General features: G+C 43.3%; 1 protein-coding gene and 1 non-coding gene across 2 annotated transcripts in view; both read right to left on the bottom strand.

Annotated features, from left to right (window-relative positions):
* PTN (pleiotrophin) overlaps positions 1 to 20,562 on the bottom strand; it is a 94,788-nt gene that overhangs the window by 72,510 nt on the left and 1,716 nt on the right. The window lies entirely within an intron of this gene.
* Positions 1,258 to 1,364, bottom strand: LOC118091601 (U6 spliceosomal RNA). Its single transcript, XR_004693408.2, has one exon. It is a non-coding gene; the product is annotated as a U6 spliceosomal RNA (small nuclear RNA).

The raw sequence follows: 20,562 nt of genomic DNA, 5'->3' as shown, positions 1-20,562 counted from the left end.
TGGTTGGGGCTTGGAATCTCTATTGAGGGCCACATAGCATGAAGTTGAAAAATGCACTCAACACTCATAGAGCACAATTCATCAAGTAATGCAAACCTCCTTGAAATTAAGCTGGTAAGAGGGGACAATCCTTGATAAACACATAGGCCTGACATCCTTGCCCTTGGCCACACATTGCCAGAGGATTCATCAATTATGTAGGAGTAACACCTACATAATTGAGGGACACAGGTGGCGCTGTGGGTTAAACCACAGAGCCTAGGGCTTGCTGATCAGAAGGTCGGCGGTTCGAATCCCTGCGACGGGGTGAGCTCCCGTTGCTCAGTCCCAGCTCCTGCCAACCTAGCAGTTCGAAAGCACGTCAAAGTGCAGGTAGATAAATAGGGACCGCTCCGGCGGGAAGGTAAACGGTGTTTTCGCGTGCTGCTCTGGTTCGCCAGAAGCGGCTTTGTCATGCTGGCCACATGACCTGGAAGATGTACGCTGGCTCCCTCGGCCAATAACGCGAGATGAGCGCCGCAACCCCAGAGTCGGTCACGACTGGACCTAATGGTCATGGGTCCCTTTACCTTTTAACACCTGTCATGGCTTGTGATGTATTGGTAAAACAGAGGGATTGACCTGTTTAGAAAAAGTGCTTGCACAAGAGGTCTTAGACTGGGATGAAAGGCTACAAGAACTGCCTGAACCCTTATATTCCAGCTCCATCGCTGAAATCACCTGCTGGAGTATCATTGGTCATTTCCTGAGTTGGCGAAGCTCATTTGATAACAACAAGGAACTGAGACTCTCGTGTCATCAAACCATTCCTTTGAAGTATTCAGCAGGCATGTTCTGTTGCAACTGTTTAAACGGCTGCTGAAAACTTTTCTATTCCATCAGGCCTACACAAGCAAGTGAGAATACATCTCTACACAATAGTTATCTGTTTGTGGTCTTAACCAGGCACCCCCAAACTTCGGCCCTCCAGATGTTTTGGACTACAATTCCCATAATCCCTGACCACTGGTTCTCTTACCTAGGGAACATGGGAGTTGTAGGCCAAAACATCTGGAGGGTCACAGTTTGGGGATGCCTGGTCTTAACCTTTTATATATATGGTTTCTATTGTACCTGTTTTATGTGAAGTCGTCGTGAAATGCTTTGTGAATTTACGGTACATACATATTTTCAGAAATAAATATTAAATAAATGAGATACACTAGCTTGATTTAATTATAATATCACCTGAGCACTTGGTCCTCTCTCTCTCTCTCTCTCTCTCTGAAACACTTCACAAATTTGTGTGTCATCCTTGCGCAGGGGCCATGCTAATCATCTCTGTATTGTTCCAATTTTAGTATATGTGCTGCTGAAGCGAGCAAAACACTTAGCTCTCTTGAATGCTTCTTCAGTAACTGCCCATCTTAAAAAGCTAAATGTTTTCTCAGTTTTACCTTGTAAGGCTCTGCAGTGAAGGCCCACTTGTTTGAGAAATTAGCTTTTGTCATACTGCACTTGTGGGTCCTTTTATTATGAACTTCCCATCAGCCTCAGCCAATGTGGACAATAGTGAGGGATGAGGGGAGCTGTAGCCCAATAACATCTGGAGGACCAAAGATTCTCCACCACTTTTCTAGGTTCAGGGAGAAAGAGTCTTAAACATTAAGATAACTGGATATGATAGAAGATCAATAATGAAGTTAGGAAAGCAAAACTGCCTTTGCTTAGGGCAGTTTTCCCAATCTGGTGTAGAAAAGGACAAATCTGTCAATTTTGGTATCTCATTCTTCCATTCTTAATTTCATTTCCACATGTCCATATCAGGTAGTGGGTACACACACACACACACACACACACACACACACACACACACACACACAGTCCTCATGAAAATTCATCAGCATTCCAGGGTGAATTTCTCCTAATATACACAATTCTATATGCCCTCTCCACCAAGATATAGATTTTTATGCACATTTTACCCTGGTTAATGCATTTTTGCACACATTACTTCTCTGCAGAAATGCATTGCAAAATTCAGAGAAGTGTGAATTTTGAAAGAGCATATGCTTTTTTCAAGAAGTACCAGCTAAGTAAGTTCATCTTTAAATGATCTGAATTTCTTCCTCCATCCCTGGCTTGGTGCTTTCCAGATGCATTTGGACTCCAACTCGCAGCAACCCCAGTCAACAGGGCCAAATGCTGGAAATGCTGGGAATTGGTCCAGTATCATCTGGAATGCCACAGGTTCCTGTTCTAAGACTTCACAGTGCTGCATGTTGGGCTCCATGATTTTATAATAATTACTTAACACATTAGTGAACAATGGAGAGAGGAAAGATGATGCGATAAAAGGTTCAGGAATGTGTCATGAAGGGTATCCTAATTCAGCTATGAAACCAGCACTTGCCTCCTAGCAAGCAGAGATGGTATTGAAAATTAGACCTTATGCAGTCAAAGAAAGAAAGTAAAAAAGAAAAAAAGGTCCCCTTCTAAAAAGAAATTGGATATCCAGCCCAAGTGATGCTAATGGAAAGGAGCAACGTTGGCAGGCAAAATGTAAATTGGAGATTTAAGAGAAGCCTAGGAGCAAATTTGAAGAACGAGGAGGCAAATGCAGGCCGACAAGTCATAAGGATTTCTTTAAGTACACCAGAAATAAGACGCCTTGTGGGAGAGATGGTGGGCCGACAAGACTAGGAGGCTATGGAGGGGCAATCAAAGGGGATAAAGAGATTGTCCAGAAACTAAATCATTGCTTTGCTGCAGCTTTTTCTGCAGCGCACAAGGCAGAAATACAGAACCTTCAGGGTTAGGCAGGTATGCAAGCCATGAAGCAGCTGGTATAACATGCAGCAGCAGTCAAGATTTCATAGGATTTGACAAGATGACTTGCATTATTGCAAATTGGCTTTCTGGAATCACCCAGTCCAGTGATGGCCAAACTTGGCCCTCCAGCTGTTTTGGGACTACAATTCCTATCAACCCTGACTACTGGTCCTGTTAGCTAGGGATGATGGGAGTTCTAGTGCCAAAACAGTTGGAGGGCCAAGTTTGGCCATCACCGACCTAGTCAATCAAAATGGGCAAATTTCCCTTTTTCGCACCGCCATGAGAATCACTCCTTCATTTTTCAAGTGTGCTAACTTAGCAAACCTGGGTTTTGAACACAAGCCCTTTTCAGGGTGGTCAGGGGTCCCTTTCCCTTTCCCTTTCCCTTTCCCTTTCCCTTTCCCTTTCCCTTTCCCTTTCCCTCTTCAGGAATTCAGAACCCAGGGATATCAAAGGGGCTTCTGAGACACTGATGGTAGAGAGTTATAGATTTATTATCCCCAACCCACCAGCTGGACTTCAACACATTGAATGTTTGAAGGATAATGGCTGAGATTCCCTTGGAGGGAGTCCTGTCAGATTATTATTATTATTATTATTATTATTATTATTATTATTATTTATTGTTATTGTTGTGTTTCATTTATGAATCACCTTTCACGTACCAGTAAGTCTTGAGGCTCTTTACAGGCATGTAAGAAAAACCACGAAACTTAAGTTTAGAAACAATATAAAACACAACTAAAGATTGATAGTAGAAACTGCATTCCAAATGCCTTTCCCAACATATTTTGACTTTCAAGAGTCTTTGTCAGTGGAATATTTGGAGAGCTTCTCCTTCTGCACAAGGAGTGCTATAACACACTGCAAATGCATAGAAATGTAAAACCATACAAGATTATCCAGTTATTATTGCATATCCTATTGGCCATCAGCCAGATACTGTATTCTTGCATATATGTGTTAAATATTAAGTTTCTTTAGACCTAGTTGTTTATTTGTATTTAGTGTGTCAAGGATTGTGTTCTCCAGCACCAGCTTGATGTCTGGGTCCAGACACCAGCTGGTCTGGGTCTGGCCAGTGTGTGGATGGAAGAACACCTGAGATCCTTGATGGGGGAAAAGGTGGAATACAAATGTAATAAATAAATCAGAAGTACCGTAACCCATTCTTAGCACAGAAAGGTTGCTAAGAATGGGGGGAGAATGGTAGGTAAGAATAAACAATGCTGGCCATTCAGTAGCAGTCAATGCACATTACAACTGTTAAGAGCCGCTGCCTGGATTTGATGGTTTTCCTTTTTGCTCTGATTCTTTTTTTTCCCCCTAATACACGGTGTCTACTACATTTCAAGCCTGCAGCCGGAGCCAGTGTTATTTGCTGATTTTCGCACAGCACCTAGAGAATTTTCAAAGCTCTGTAAATAATGCATAACTACAACTTGCTGGACAGCCAAGTGATTTGTCTGTTGTTGGGCCAGCTTGTGTAGGGAAGAAAAAAATGATTAACTCCGCCACCGATCACAATAAGCTAATCTGGCCAGAGAAGGCAGTAATTGATCATTTGGCCAGACATACAGATGTACTTCATGTTGAACTTGTCGCATGGCCAGGGCCTAATTTCAACCACATGAACATCTCGCCGCAACAATGTGCAGGCAATGCAAAGCTATGCCGTTGATTGAAATGATTAAAGATCGTGCACATGGGGACCAACCACCTTCATGGGCTGGGGTCAAAGGTCAGCATGCACAGGCCCTTGCCTAGGATCGGTACCCCAACAAGGGGTCTACTGACAAGAGTCCCCTCAACCTTCTCTTGCTCTTCACCATTGCAACCTACATGTTCATAGGCACCTCCCTCTGGCCCAACGGGAATGAGCTCGCAAAAGATAGCAGTGGTGAGGAAGAGGAAGAGTAGCTGTCATTGTGTGCTTCCTCACTGGCTCTGCTGGGCAAGCAAGCATGTGGTAGGAATCAGGAAGCAGAGTTGTAGCAGCAGCTGGCAACAACAGCAAGATGCTGGTAGAGTTTTCCAGACCAAAGGCAGCATTCTCTCATGGGCAACATTCTGGAGGCCACATGGCCAGCCATGGTGAATATGGCCAAAGGCAAAAGTGGGTAGGCTTACATATGAATGTGGGTGGGGCAATGGATATGACTCTTATCTTTGTACACTAAGCAAATACCAGCCATGCAAAATCCAGAGGGTTTGGCTCACATGCCCACACACATCCAGGCAAGCAGGAGACAGGGTCATGACTCAAGGCCACATTCCTGCCAGAAAAAGGCAGTCAAGGAGGTTGCAGAGCAGGACTGGAGAGGGAGATGGCTGAGAGGCAGAAAGGGAAGCCTGCCTCTAGGCATGAGCTTACTTACCCCTGGGGTAGAACCTCTGGGGGGGGCAAATGCAGATGTCCTGTGGAAGCCCCTCCCCTTAAAAAAAGAAACTTGGTGCTTGCACTCACCCCCTGAAGTGACAGGCCAAATCAACCAAAGTCAACTGAAAGTCAACTGAAGTCAACCAAGTCAACTGAAATGGCCTATACAGAGCCACATATTTTGGGATCCTGAATTACCAATACTGCCCTTGAGGCTGACAAGTATTGCCTAATGCTGCCTGTAATGTTCATTCTGTAAATACCCACTGCAGGGTTATTTTCTGCTTCCATGAATGGAAAGAGCTACTCTGAGTTACAGTAATTAACCAACTTAATGGAAGCATCATGGGACCGGCCCAACTCTCAAAAGTCGGTGGAGTTTCCGGCAAACAGCAGCCTCAGACCTCTTCAGACGAATAACCACAAAAGTGCTCAGGAAATCCAAACTCTGGCAAAGAAACGTTGGCTTTCCTCAAAGCGATCCTCCAGTAAAATAGTTGCAGATCACGGCCAAGAGGATTTGGGAATAAATGGAGAAAGTCATCCCAATGAACTGGCAACTTTCTTTAAAATGCATCTCTGTTGCTCAATTGCAAGAGCTCTACAGTGACTTCTGGCTACCACCAAGACAACCATAATTCTAATATGCCACATATTGGAATATCTGGATCTCTTTGACATACACATTCCAGAGGCAAGGCAGAAAAGGGTGGAATGAGCTTTGAAATATGACTGAGCTATTATCTTAAATTGTCCTTTCTGCTAAGTGTGGTAGACAGTGTATCCCTGTAATTTAATTATAATGATAGGGCATGCTCCAGCCAAAGTTAAGCACTGTTAAGGCTCATCTATTTCAATGGGAGAATTAAGTATGTGCTTAAATCTCCTCCAGTAAAATTAATGGGATTTGGGCCATATCCCAGCATTACGTTTAGCTACAACAATATAGCTTGTTCCTGTGCAAAGTCATCTGGATGCTCACCTGGAACATCTATGCACATGCAGATCTGTGGTGCAGCTCTTTTTCATACCAGCTCTGCCTATCCTGAGAACGGGAGAGGGCTGGCGTAGGATGTAACTGCAGCTTGGGCTTCCTCTAGTCTGGTTCTAAGAGATCTCCATTGGCTCCCAGTATGTTTCTGAGTGCTAAAGTCCCAAATGGCTTTGGCCCTGTCTATCTGAAGGAGCACCTCTGCTCTTATAATTCAGCCCAGACACAAAGATCCAGCTCTGAGGACCCGACCTCCTGGTGGTTCCTTCACTGTGAGAAGTGAGGTTACAGGCAACCAGGCAGAGGCCCTTCTCAGCAGTCGCACCTGCCCTATGGAACGCCCTGCCATCAGATGTCAAGGAAATAAACATCTATCTGACTTTTAGAAGACATCTGAAGGCAGCCCTGTACAAGGAGGTTTTTTAATATTTGAGGTTTTTGTGTTTTAATATTTTGTTGGAAGCTACCCAGAGTGGCTGGGACAACCCAGTCAGATGGGTGGCATATAAAAAATAAAATTATTGTTATTAGTGAGACCTCAGATTCCCCACATTATTTATTTGGAATCATTTGTAAACCACAAGCAGCCCCCACCACACTCCCGGTACGCTGGACTGGGATATTTTTAAAGGGGGAAGGGAGGAAACTCACTACAAAGTAGCACACATACACATATAGTCTTACATATACATACCATGCCTGGGAGATGCTGGTTTGGATTAAGGATTTGTTTCCATAGAAGAGTAAGTATGCTTAGACCAGTGGAGGTCAATATGGTGCTCCCCGGGTCTCCCATTCCCATCAGCCCTAGCCAGCATGCCCAACAGTTAGTGTTGCTTGGGAACTGTAGTCCAACAACACCGCTGGCTTACATGTTGAACTCTGGTGAGGGAAATCCCCACCGCCACCTATTTTTCGTTTGTGTGGGTATGTGCCAACGCATGGGGTTAGAGTTGTTTTGGACCCACCCAATATCTTTTGGGTGGTTCCCCCACAAAGTTGAGGGGCTGGAGGAGGGCAAGTACGGAGATAACAACAACAACAAACAACAACAACTACTTTTATTTATATCCCGCCCTCCCCGGCCGAAGTCGGGCTCAGGGCGGCTAACATCAGATATATAACATGGGTATAAAATCAAACAATAATTAAATTACCTCCTAAAAACAGGTCAAAATCAAATTAAAGTCTAATTAGATGGCTTTCTGCAGGGTTAGGGTTGGAAACAGTAAGTGCTCATCGGCCCAACTGTTTATGCTGATCTTATATGGGCCTGTGAGAATGCTGGGAGGCCTCTTTCATATTAGTTCTTATACAAAAAGAAAAGGGGAGTCAGGATGAGCCCCGACCAAAGGCCTGGAGGAAAAACTCCGTTCTGCAGACCCTGCGGAAAGATGTCGAATCCTGCAGGGCCCTGATCTCTTGTGGCAGAGCATTCCACCAGGCCAGGGCCAAGGTTGAAAAGGGCCCTGGTCGAGGCCAGCCTAAACTCTCTGAGGCCCGGGACTCAAAGATGTTATTTGCAGACCATAAGGTCATCCGTGGGGCGTACCAGGAGAGGCGGTCCTGTAGGTATGAGGGTCCTAGGCCATATAGAGTTTTAAAGGTTTAAACCAGCACCTTAAGCCTGATCCTGTACTTCACCGGGAGCCAGTGCAGCTAGTATAGCACTGGATGAATGTGATCCCACAGCAAAGACCCCATAAGAGTCTTCTCGAGCTGAGTGTGGCGTGGCTTCAGTGGCCAGCTCCTCTTCCTCCTTCCATGGAAGGAGGCTGAGTGTGAGAGAGGAGGAGTCACTGGCCGTTGTAGCCAAGCAACGTTCAGCTCTGCACTCGGCCTCTCCCCGATGATGCGACAATGCACATGTGATGCCACGTGTGTGTGTTGTGAGTTACACGCATGACATCACACATGCAAAGCCATGCCTCCACAATATCCATCACAAGCTGACGCCTCTGGTGTGTGTAAAGCAGCTTTCAACAACCTTGCATTTCGTCTGGTAAGAAATGGTGCTACATCTAACAGAAACACTGGTGCAGTTGGAGGGAGATTTTCATGAAGAAAACCCGTGACTGTTGACTGAAATGTACTCTGATTTGGTCTGGGAGGGAAAACACTGGTCGGATTTTCTTTCCTTTTTCTACCCTTGCCTTGGTTCTCACTGTAGGCTAAGCTGCACCCAGGCGATCTGTTAGTGGAAGTGCCGGAGACTCTCACACAAATCAAAAACACCATTGTGACCTCCGGGAACAGAGCAATCCAAACAAACAACTGCGTCAGGTGACCCAGGCCACTGGGAGACAATCAAGGCATCTCAGAGGCCTTCCGTCAGTAACTGCAAGGATTCCTAGCAAGAGGATGGAGAAACAGGTTGGCTTAAAATAAATAAATCACTCTCTCCTGACAGCGGAAAGCTAACGGCATCAGGTTGTGGTGTCCATGGTACCAATTGCAAATCTCACAGGTGCAAACTGTGAAAGGACACTTTAGAGTGAGTGATTTCGGCACATCAACAGCTTCAGATCCGAGCCCAGAAGTAGGCATATTTGTTCCTCACTGATAAGCCTTATGTTATGACATCAAGGGTATGTATGTTTAACACAGCATTGATCGAGGCACTGTGACAACTAAAAGGTAATTAAAAGGCAGTTGAAATTTACAGAAGCCTGAAAAGCACTTTGAACATGACCCTATGTTGGTGTTTTCTTGTGTGTTTTTTTAAGCTGACAAACACTATAGATGAAGGTGACTCCAAGCCAAGAAAATTGTAGGCAGTTGATGGATTCCTTACAGATTGCTGGCTTTTACCTACTAGGTAATCATCAAAATAAAGATATTGAGAGATCACCGATGGGCATATTCTGTTGTTACTGATGATAGGCCTTATCTGAGCTTAATAGAAGACCAAAATGTTCCCTGAATCAATTTGAAAAGGCTATTGACCTGCTTTCTGCCAGAATCCCTCTTTACTGTAAACATATGACTGACCCCAAGAGAGTTTTCACAAGCCGCCTGACACTCGGTAGTCACAATGGTACACACACACACACACACACACACACACACACACACACACACTACAGTTGTGATCACTATTAGATGCGAGGTTTGCATTTGTCAACATTTCCTAGGTGCCTGTCTACAAAAAGAAATCAGTCATCAAGTTTGTAAACATTTGCATCAAATCTCAGACTGCATGAGGACTACTGTGTACTAAGGGACTGCTTTGCAACCCGCTTTAAGGTCATTGTTTTTTGCAATCAAGTGGTGCATGAAATTTTGTGAAATGAATATACAGACAAAAAACACCCAAGAAGCAGCTCAAGATTTATGTATTGATTCATTCCATAGCAGTATTGTACATAGACATTTTAGTTGCCACAAAAAACTTTGGTCAAACCTCACTATTAATGACAACAATCACATGGGAGTACATGATCATATATAATTCCAGGGAGTCCCTTCCTTCCTTATTTCCTTCTGTACATCCATCCTTCCTTCCTTCATTCCTTTCTTTCCTTGGAAAGAATTACCCAACGCTGTCACAGCTACGATCACATTATGGTCACAGCTGCAATTACGCCAGCCTGCAGCACACTTAGAAATGTCAACTGTGCATTCTACGTGCAGCAGAAACCAGGGCACAGTACAAAATGCATGTGTTGGATAAAACCGCATATATCGAATGTGCATCCACCACACAATGGCCTGAGTAAAGGTAAAGATAAAGGGACCCCTGACCATTAGATCCAGTCGCAGACGATTCTGGGGTTGCAGCACTCATCTTGCTTTATTGGCCAAGGGAGCCAGCGTACACCTTCCGGGTCATGTGGCCAGCATGTTTAAGCCGCTTCTGGCAAACCAGAGCAGTGCATGGAAATGTTGTTTACCTTCCCGCCGGAGCGGTACCTATTTATCTACTTGCACTTTGATGTGCTTTTGAACTGCCAGGTGGGCAGGAGCTGAGACTGAGCAACAGGAGCTCACTCCATCACGGGGATTCAAACCGCCAACCTTCTGATCAGCAAGCCCTAGGCTCAGTGATTTAACCTTAATAAGTAGCAACAAATCTGAATCCCATACCGAGGGGAGTGGGAGGAACTTGACTGACAAGACTTGAGATTTGGGAGGTACACTCAGAGATGGTGAGAGTCCCTTTCCCTATGCTCTGGCTCAAACCAAGAGCATGGAAGAAGCCAAACTACCTGAGATATTTGTATCCACCTTGTCCTTTAGGCCCAACGCCTAGGGATGTCACAACTCCTGCTGAGAGATACACCACTTTCAAAAGCCAGTATTGATAACACATCCTCCAGAACCATTTTTGAATTAGTTCCCACCTGCCCACCCAAGAAATCCACTGGAGATATTCATCTGTTGTATATATTTGGAACCTCTTTGTGCTGCTCCTCTTCTGAAATACAAAATGAAGCCAACATGCAAAAAAAGAGCTATTTTGCTTACTTCAAAAGTTACATGTACAAAAGGCATGAATGCACTACACCAAATGCATGGCATTTCTTTGTGCCATTAACTATGTTTGGCCTTCCAGATACTGTTAGACAACTTCCATCCTCCCTCATCACTGGCCATCCTTGCTGGGGCAGATGGGCTGCACAACCCTATCATAAACTCTTTATCTGATGCCATCAGCTGACGTGTATTGATATCTAGGGGTGTTTTTTGATTTTAAATATCAGATTATTATTATTATTATTTGATGTTGCTATTTTATTTTATTTTTAATAGGTTATAGGTGTTTGATTTTATTGTTTCTTGTAGAACTGCCCCAGGTGGCATATACATTTGTGAAAGAGGTAAAATGCCAATGCAGAGGGACACCATGCCATCAAAAATGGAGGTCAACAATGGAGCTTGAGAGCACAGTGGAAGATCAGATAAAACCAAGGTGGCTGGGTGATGGAAACAGAAAGACATGCCAGTGTTTAAGCTAGAGAGTAGCCGAGAGAAAACCAGGAAGCTGAATGATCATGAAGGCTGCTTGTTCTCTGTGGACAAGGAAGATAAAATTCCAGGCAATTACACAAAAGATATGGGTCAAGCACTAGCAAGGCACCTGAATCCCAAAAGGAATTATGTGCATGAGCATGTTAGGTTAGTTACAGTGTCCTGGTTTCATACCAGATCACATATTGATTGCTGTATGCTTTTCTTGGAGATAAAAAAAAAATCACAAAATGAATCCCATGCATGCAACATATTCCCAATCCATTAATTGAAGCTCCAGCAGAAAATACTTGCCTACTTTTAGGGGAAATAATTATAGCCTTACCAGAAAGATATGCTTCTTTCTCTCCTTTGGTTTAAGCAGAGAAGCAGATTCACGTTTTGGAAAATATGCTTTTGAAGGGCAAGGATATTTGACCATTGGAACCAAGGCATATTAGACTATTCAGATTAATTGTGCTTGGGTGATACCATTTTAGAATGAAGAGCAGGACCACAGTTTGAATGCTTCCTCACATAAAAACCTAACTTTCCACAGAAGTCTGGAACATTGAGAACAGTAGGATAATACACTTCTCCCTGATATTCCTATCGAAGGAGAATGTGGATGTTCTGGAGCATTCATTCATATCATACCAATCTTATTTTCAGAAACTGGACAGTCCTATGAAGTATGCCATGTTCTTTACATTTAAGTGCAGATACAGTTTTATTGAGAACCAATGAGGAAAGAAATCCACAATTTCTCCAGAAAAATGACAGGCTTCCTTCTTCAGGGTTTTGTAGGAGGGGGAAGGGAACAGCCATCTTTTATTAACACATTGAGATATGGAATAACTTGTTGGCCATTTCCATTCTACTTCTGTAAGGTTCATTCCACTGAACATGGAAGGGACAGCGGGATCATAATGGCAGATCCACTGTGTGCAGGTCCCTGATCTGTGACTGGGAGTCCTGCAGGATAGGTCAGGGTCCAGGCTGGACACACCCCACCCCAGCTGTGTGTTCATAATACACACAGTGGATTTCTGCAAAGACCTAGGATCCTAAATAATGGTGGTTTTATACACAAAACACATAAACAGCTGGAGTTTGCAGTTTCATTACACAAACTTATCTCTAATAAGCTCGACAATCTTCATAAGCTCAGAGTAGCTTTGGGACAATACAATCAAGTCACTTGTGATACCGCTTCCCCATTTAGATGATGGCACTTGTCTGCCAGGCTGGACAAATAATCTGTGTTGCAAATGCATTTTTTTTCACCTCCAAGTCCACTCTATCCTGTTACAAACGCACATTTCTAGCTGCATTTTTATACTTAAAAAGAAAAGCTGATCACTGTATTGGAACACTCTAGATGTGCAAAATATGGCGAACAACTAAGGTCTGGTCCACACGAGCCCCAGAGGTGTAGATTGGGTTAGTTTGCATCAGAATTAAGGATGGGCAGGGCAAACCTTTCAAATTTTTCCCCTCAGTTCTCCCCACCCCCACCCCATCTTAGGCTCAGTTATTCACATTTGCACATCAGTTTGCAATTTTTTTTTTAAAAAAAAACCTCACTAAATTATTCAGCATTTTAGGACACATTTCTCCCAATCTACATAATTTTATATACTATTTTGCTTAATATGTATATTTTTTGCAAGAAATTGTATGGAGTTTTGCCCAATATATGCATTTTTGAAAGCAATTTCCCCCAATAAAATGTATTTTCAATTGTTATTTTCAGTAATGTAAGTGTTCTGGTACATGCTCGATTACTTGGCTGAGGAACTGCAAGGCAAAATTCAGAGAAGTGCAAATTTTGCAGGTTGGCTCTGTTTCAGTTCTTGTACTTTGGAAAGTATGGATTAGGTAAATTCATCGTTACATGCAAACTGAATTAAATTCCCTCCATCCTTAATCAGAATCCACATAGGCTAAATCCCTTAAGCAATCCTCTTTGCTTGTAATGTCTGGAAAGTCTCACAATGTCTGAGAAGGATCTTATGTACAACATTATACATCTTTTTTCTGTTCTATTGGCTAGTATGTTAATGGGTCTGGAAAGGGAAGGTTCTTTATCTTGGTGCAGCAATAAAACTTCCAGCCCATCTGCAAAGCTAAGCAGGGTCTAGTATAGTTTCAAACTGGATGGGGTAGGCTTCCGGTTGACCACGCCATCTTGCTCAGACGGGGGTCCGCACAGCGGAGCGGACCTCGGCGCTTCAGAGGTGGAGGGAATCGTTCCAGCGAAACGAAACCTCCTTAAAAGCCCCAAATCGAGCTTTTTGGGGACAGATTTTGCCTGGCGGCGCCAAAAGCGGGCTCTCTCCTCCCCGGATCGGCTTTGTTTAAGCCCCCGAGAGCGAGGAGGTGAACCGCGGCGGACAGGCTGACATTGCTGCTCTGAGAGTGCGAAGCTGCGAGTCTGGGAAGTGGAGGTGGCCAATTCTTCAAAGAACATTCAGCAAATGAATAGACTGTGAGTAATTTGGATTCTTTGGAATGTAAATTAAGGCAACAATTTGGACCTGGGAGAGAGGGGAAAAGAGGAAGCCACCCCCCCCCACGGTAACATAAGAGACAGTAAACAGAAACCCGAAGCCGTAAACAGAAGATTTTAACTTAAAAGGATTCCTCAAAGGCATCAAAGAGAATCTCCCCTAAATGCAGGGTAAAAGGGGAGAGAGACTGTTGTGATTGCCCTGCAGAATGAAGTTAAGACTAAGAAAGACCTTTCTTTTTCTCGGGAGCCGGCAGCCCAGAAAACCCAGTGAGCTGACCAGGATTTATAGTTAAATTTTATTTCTATCTTTATCTCTGGACTTTTTGGAAATTCTTTTTTGGTTTATATGCTTTTGAAATGTGAGTTCGAACTTTATTTTTAAGAATGCAGCCAGCTTGTTAAAATGGAGTCGAGAAAATAGACTGCGATCATATTCCACCCCATGTGACAAGTTTTGACCTTGACAGGACTGAACTATGTCAACAAAAAGGTACCCGCCTGAGTTTCAGCGGACTGTTTTGACCTTAATGTGGGAAGCAAGAATAGAACTATGTCAAGAGGAGACACAACGGCTAGTGTTACAGCAACAATTCCAGATTGTGATGACAGAATATGATTTCCTAGAAGATGAAGCTTTTGAAACTGAAGAAGATGAATGTGAGAATGACAATGATGAGGACTGTGATGATTTAACACAAAATGAAGCCCATCACGAAAAAAATGATGATTTTACTCTACAAAAAGTTGGATGGAGTGCCTCCCCTTCGAGGGGGGCACGACTGGACTTACTGGAACTCCAGAATGACCACAGGGAAGAAGGAAAAATTAAGCAGAGAAGAGAAGAAGCTCAGGGGTCTGATATGGAGGCCTGGATGGCAAAAGACTGCAAACAGGGGGTGGGGTGAAGGGAAAGTGAAGTGGTGATTGTAAGGATGGGTTAATAGGACTATAACTGGACTGCTGACTATGGAACTTGCTGGATTGGTGGGGTGGAGCCGGTACTCGGGGGGTGTAAGGTTAGTTTGGGAATAGTTATAGGTTTAAAAAGTGAATTGATTCTGGAAAAAGGTGAAAATATGGAGGCCTATAGAGGGGTAAAAATTAGGCACGGGAAGAAAAAATGGGAGTTTGATTTCTCAGTGATTGGACAATAGGCGAAAATGATAATAGTTTAAAAGTGGTACAAGATATAAAGGTGTATGTTATAAAATATGAACTATGAAACTGTTGAAGATGATAAATAAGGGAGGAAAACCGGGGAAGGGTGGGAGGGTGGGGAAGCCCACAAAATATGGTTTAACAATTATGAATTTAACAATTATGATGAATTTTTTTTTGTCTTTTTTCCTTTTTGTCTTTTTTTTTCTTCTTCTCTTTTTTCTCTTTTTCTCTTTTTGTATTTTCTTTTTTTTTGGTATGACAATAGATGGTTGGATGGATGAACTCCTGCGTACTGCCCTGGTTCACTGGAGCTCCCTGGTGGCAGGGGGGGGCTTGGGGGGCAGGGGAGGGGGAGGAGGACAGAAACCCAATCATAAAATGGACCACTTCTGACTGATCACCTGCGTGGGATACTTCTGTGGCAGGGGAGGACCCATGGAGGGGGGTGGGAAGAAGGTGGAAAAGGTGTTTATGTATGTACCATCTTTTGTAATTTGTAAAAATCAATAAAAATTATGTTTAAAAAAAAAAAACAAACAAACTGGATGGGGTACCATATGCTATGTGGAGGGTTGGACTAGATGACCCTCCCAACTCTACAATTCTATGAACTTGCACATTACTTAATGCCGAGTATGATATAGTGCCGTTGGAAAAATATTTGTTGAGGAGTATGAAGGTCAACATTGGTTCACACAGAGCTAATAATTTTAGAAGATCATGATGTTTTCTGCAGAAAAAAGAGAATTCTTCCTCACTCTTAGCTGTTCTCACAAAATTGACCTTAAAATGTAACTGAAAATACTCAGCAAAACAAAAGCAAAACAAATAAATAATCACCTGTTAGTGATTTAATCAATGTAATTATCGTTGGGGTGGCATGTTTTCCAAGGAAAGGAAATTTCAGGATTAATTTTCCTATTAAAGAGCAGTATTTGACCCTAATCAGTTGCCATTGCATTGAGGAAAGTCCCTGACTCCATCGTTGCTTCTTGTCTTCCATGAGTGCATCCTCTGTCCGTAGAAAAGTCCAGACAGAAACTCAATACTTTCCTCTCCATTTGCCCCCGCTTCCTCAAAGCTTTTTAATATTTATCCATATTGATCCACCATAATTTCAGAGTGATGTTATTACCAAATAGCTAAATGGAGCTCTTTGCTGTTTCATCAAATCCACACTTAGCTGAGATCATGGAACTTGTTCCATTATCCTATTAGCCTTCAGGGGTAATTCCTCAGGGGGTCTGCTGAATCTTCTTCGCTTCTCATGTGTCTGGCAGAGGAAGAAAACAGCTTGTAGGGTCAGCCACAGATGAAAGTAGGGAGAAAAGGCATTTCCTTCCACCACCTCCAGGCACCTCAAGTGGAGAAATCAGGTCCTCTTGAGTTTTATGGAAGCAAAGGTGGGAAGGAAGCCTTCCTGTGTGCTAAATTCAGAGGCAGCCAATATGGCCCTCTTCAAATGTTGGACTCCTAACTCCCATCAGACACAGCCAGCATGCTCAGGAATGGTAACAGTTGTGATCTAGCAACTTCTATAGGGTACTGCATTGGCTAACCCTGTGCTAACTCTCTTTATTTTTGCACATATTGAAGATGTAAGCCTTCTAGTTTTAAGATTTATTTGTTTTTAAAGTTTGCTGTGTGCTTCATTGTCCAGGGGGTCTTCTTTCCACACCAGCACTTCTTTCAACATCCCCTAAATTGAATCTAACAAAGTGTTTAGATGGATTTTGAAATATACTCAGAGAGAATCCTCAATTGCATTGAGTTTATTTCAGTTTGTAATAGAAACAGTCAGTCATCAGGTGTGTCTGTCAGTGCTTGTGACCCCTCCCAGACCCTAGGCTATATATCCTTTGTTCACACCCCAGGTCACACCTGATAGGCTGATTCAAACTTCCCTTCTGGGCCAGATTGGACGGCTCCAACAGCCAATCAGATTATTACAATCTAAAATCCTACCTGACTATTATTCTGGGATTGAAGCTCCAGACATAACAGATTTCTCATATGACAGGAGTGGGTTGATGGTGGAATTAGGGCACCACTGAATTTTCACGCAGTTCAGATTTTCACTGTGAGAGGAAAATCTGTTTCTACCTCCCACCCACCCACCCCTGGTGTGTGTGTGCATGGTTCCCCAGACCTCTTTACAGCCACTGATTCTGAAAAGGTTCAGAAAATGGCAATCAAAACCATCAAGGGTTGTAGCATCTGGGGCTGGTAAGTTTAGAGAAAAAGCATCTAATAGGCGATACGATAGAAGAGTATACAATTTTGCAAACCGTGGAGAAAATGGACAGAAGGAAGTTTTTGTCCTTCTCTAGCACTACAGTAGAACCTGCAGACATCCGTGAAGCTGAACATTGGACAATTCAGGACAGAGAAAACAAAGAACTCCTTCGCCTAGCACATAGTTAAACTATGGCCTTTGCTCCCACAGTGATGGCCACCAACTTGGATGGTTTTAAAAGAGGTTTACAAACATTCATGGAAGAGTAGGCTATCAATAGCTCCTCGCCACAATGGCTACATTCTCATTCCAGGGTTGGAGGTCGTATGCTTCTGAATACTATAGGAAGGGAGAGAGTTTTTGCACTCAGGTCCTGCTTGTGGGCTTCCAATAGACAGCTGGCTTGTCACTATGAGAACAGGATTCTGGGCTAAGTGCGCCACTGACTTAATTCAGCAGGCTCTTCTTTAAAATAAAACAACGCATGCAAGCAAGAAAGCAAGAATAGGTGTGTTCAGGCTTTTATCTTTCCCACAGCAACATATCAATGCTATATTTTTTTTCAAAAATCACTATTTCCATTACACTTTTGGCCTAATTCTTCAGTCCCCATTCTCAACTGAACCCAAGCCTAACAGTGCAATCCTATGCATGCCTCCTCAGAGATCGGGACGTCAGAGAACTTCGATGAAAATGGAAACAGGAGCGGAAATTGCCATTTTTTGCTTATTGTCCCATGTCTAGAACAGAACTTCATCCAGTGAATACGATCAGTATTGGATGTTGTTGTTGTTGCTTTCAGTGCACAAATGATATGCAATTGATTGTGTTTTTCTGCATTTGCATTGTGTTTCTTTTGGGTTGAAATGGATATGGGGTGGAACTACATAATGACAACATAATTTTTGTCACAGTGGACAGCAAGACAAATAATGTAGTTTGGGGCAAAAGACAAACTGCAACAGAATGGAAGCAGGCCTGCTTGTGAGGAAAACAGTGTGGAACAAAAAACAATGAATTCTTGCAACCCTGCACAGAGGTGAACCCCACTGAGCAGAATGGGACTTACTCCAGCTAATTGGGTATAGGATTGCAGCAAAACTAATTTTCCTTTATGCCAAGGGTGGAGGAGATCTACTGATATAGCTACTGCCAGATCTATCGACCTGCTCTTTTGTAATGCCCAGAGCAGGAGGTAAGAGGCAGCATTTTTCCCCCTCCCATTAACTGCAGTGGAAGGCAACTAACTATGCCAGCATACAGTTTGACCACTATAGTTTGGGGAAACAAAAGAGCTGAATACCCCTGACCCAAAACCCAACAGCACTTTTGCAATACAGTGGTGCCTCGCAAGATGAATTTAGTTCATTCCACGAGTCAATTCGTTTTGCGAAAAATTCATCTTGCGAATCACGGTTTCCCATAGGAATGCATTGAAATTTCTTTTTTTTGCCCATAGGAACGCATTAATTAAATTTCAATGCATTCCTATGGGAAACCGTGATTTGCAAGACGAATTTTTCGCAAAACGAATTCGTCTTGCGAGTCACCACCAGATCACAAAACGCATTCGTCTTGCAAAAAATTTGTCTTGCAGGGCGCTCGTCTTGCGAGGCACCACTGTATCTATGTCAGTGGAGCCAAGGCACTTCCAACAGTGTAACTCCCGTCCCACCAACATATCTCTCCCATTCTTCCAGCCTCCAGGGGAGGACAGCATTTCCCCCTGAATATTTGTAATTTGATTTTCTGCCATTCATCCCTGGCTAACATCATCTCTCCCTCCCTTCCCTTTGTTACCCTACTTCCTTTCTAAATTTGGGCAACCTTCTTTTTCACTTACATTACCCTGAAATGTGTAATGTGGTGAAGGGAGAGAGAACTGAGTCCCCATTTTGGGGGGTGGGGGAATATAATACCATAGGAATAAAGAGAGCAGACTCTTGCATAGCAGAGTGACAAAGTGAGATTTGCACTGCCCAATGAACCAGTGATTGCCTCAGCTCTCACCTTTTTATCACCATCACTTTAACCCAGAAGCAGTTGACATGGTGTCATCCTACTTGTTCTCGGACTACAACTCCCATCATTCCTTACCACTACCCATGCTGGCTAGGGCTGGTGGGAATTCTAGTCCAACAACATCTGGAGCCAGCACATTGGCTCCCCCTGTTGGTCAACAACGATCCAAGTGTCTTGCCCCTGGATCCCAGTAACATTTAACTAAAGCAGAAGTGTAACATAAGATCAGTTCAGAATTTGACACTCCATGTCATTGATTATCACTTGTGTCAATGATGTCATGTCATACCTTGTGTTAACTGTGGCCATAGTGGGGTTCTCTTGAACACCCTCTGTACACTTTCATGTGCATTGGCCAAAGCCAAAATGGGCTGCAGTTAGTGTCACTGTGAAAGAGCTGTGCATGCGCATAGCAAGGTGCCCTTGAAAACCATGGTAGGAGTTATAGTTTGGACGGCATCAGATGGACAAAGGCTGATGTGTGGTGAGAGATGGAAAAGAAGTGGAGAAGGGGAAGGTGCCTTACCTTTAAACTGTAGTTAAATCCAAATTCTCAGATCCCATTGAATAAAATTTTAAAACACCAGGCCAGATTTTGATATAAGCGAAGACTAGTGGGTCAGTATTTTTTTAAGGAAAACTGGATTTAGATATTTAATTTTAAGAAACGCTACTGCAACCCAGAAACCAAGAGTGGTGGCCGGGATGTTGCCCCAGGTGGTCTTTAAAAATTGATATTAAGTTTAGGGTTTGGCAAGGGCAGATTGGGGTATATAGGGCAGCTAGATCTACTTCCAACCCATCTTGGTCTATTGTTGCATCATCATTTATTATTCACAGTTCAGATAGCTGATCTCCCAGAGGAACAGTTCTCTTTGATTATCATCAGCACCACAGAGTGAATGGTCATTTGACCGATTTTGGTTGGCAATGAAACTTTGGAACACCGACCATTACTCTAAAATGCAGTTAAGGAAACATTTAAAAATAACCACACAACTAGTTTTGCCATAGGGTGACATCTACTTGAGGTGACTTTATCATGATTGCATGATCATATATCATCACAAAATCATGCTTATATTATTATATGGCCTGCTTAAAACCCTTTAACTTCACCATTCATTATGAACCCCATTGCACCCCTTGCCAGAACAGATGATATCCTGTTGCACTCAGGTTTTGCTTGTGGGTGGGCTTCCCATAGGCATCTTGTGAGAACAGAGTGCTGGGCCAGGTGGGTGTTGGGCCTGATCCAGCAGGCCTTTTCTCAAGTTGTTTAGATATCTATGTACCACACGCAACAAGAATGGGGAGTCTGTGCCACACCAACCCCATGAGATGTTGTTGGACTCCAACTCTGATCATCCCCAACCATTGGTCATTCTAACTGAGGCTGATAGGAGTTGAACTCAAGCAACTTCTGAAGAGCCAAGGGCTCCCCATCCTTGGCACAGAGGGTTCAGCTGAGTCCTGGGTTCATATCCTGACTC

The sequence above is a fragment of the Zootoca vivipara genome, chromosome 10 (genome assembly GCF_963506605.1).
Source record: "Zootoca vivipara chromosome 10, rZooViv1.1, whole genome shotgun sequence".
Classification (NCBI taxonomy): Eukaryota; Metazoa; Chordata; class Lepidosauria; order Squamata; family Lacertidae; genus Zootoca; species Zootoca vivipara.
The sequence above is the reverse complement of the archived record's forward strand: the minus strand, read 5'-3'. Positions and strand labels throughout refer to the sequence as shown.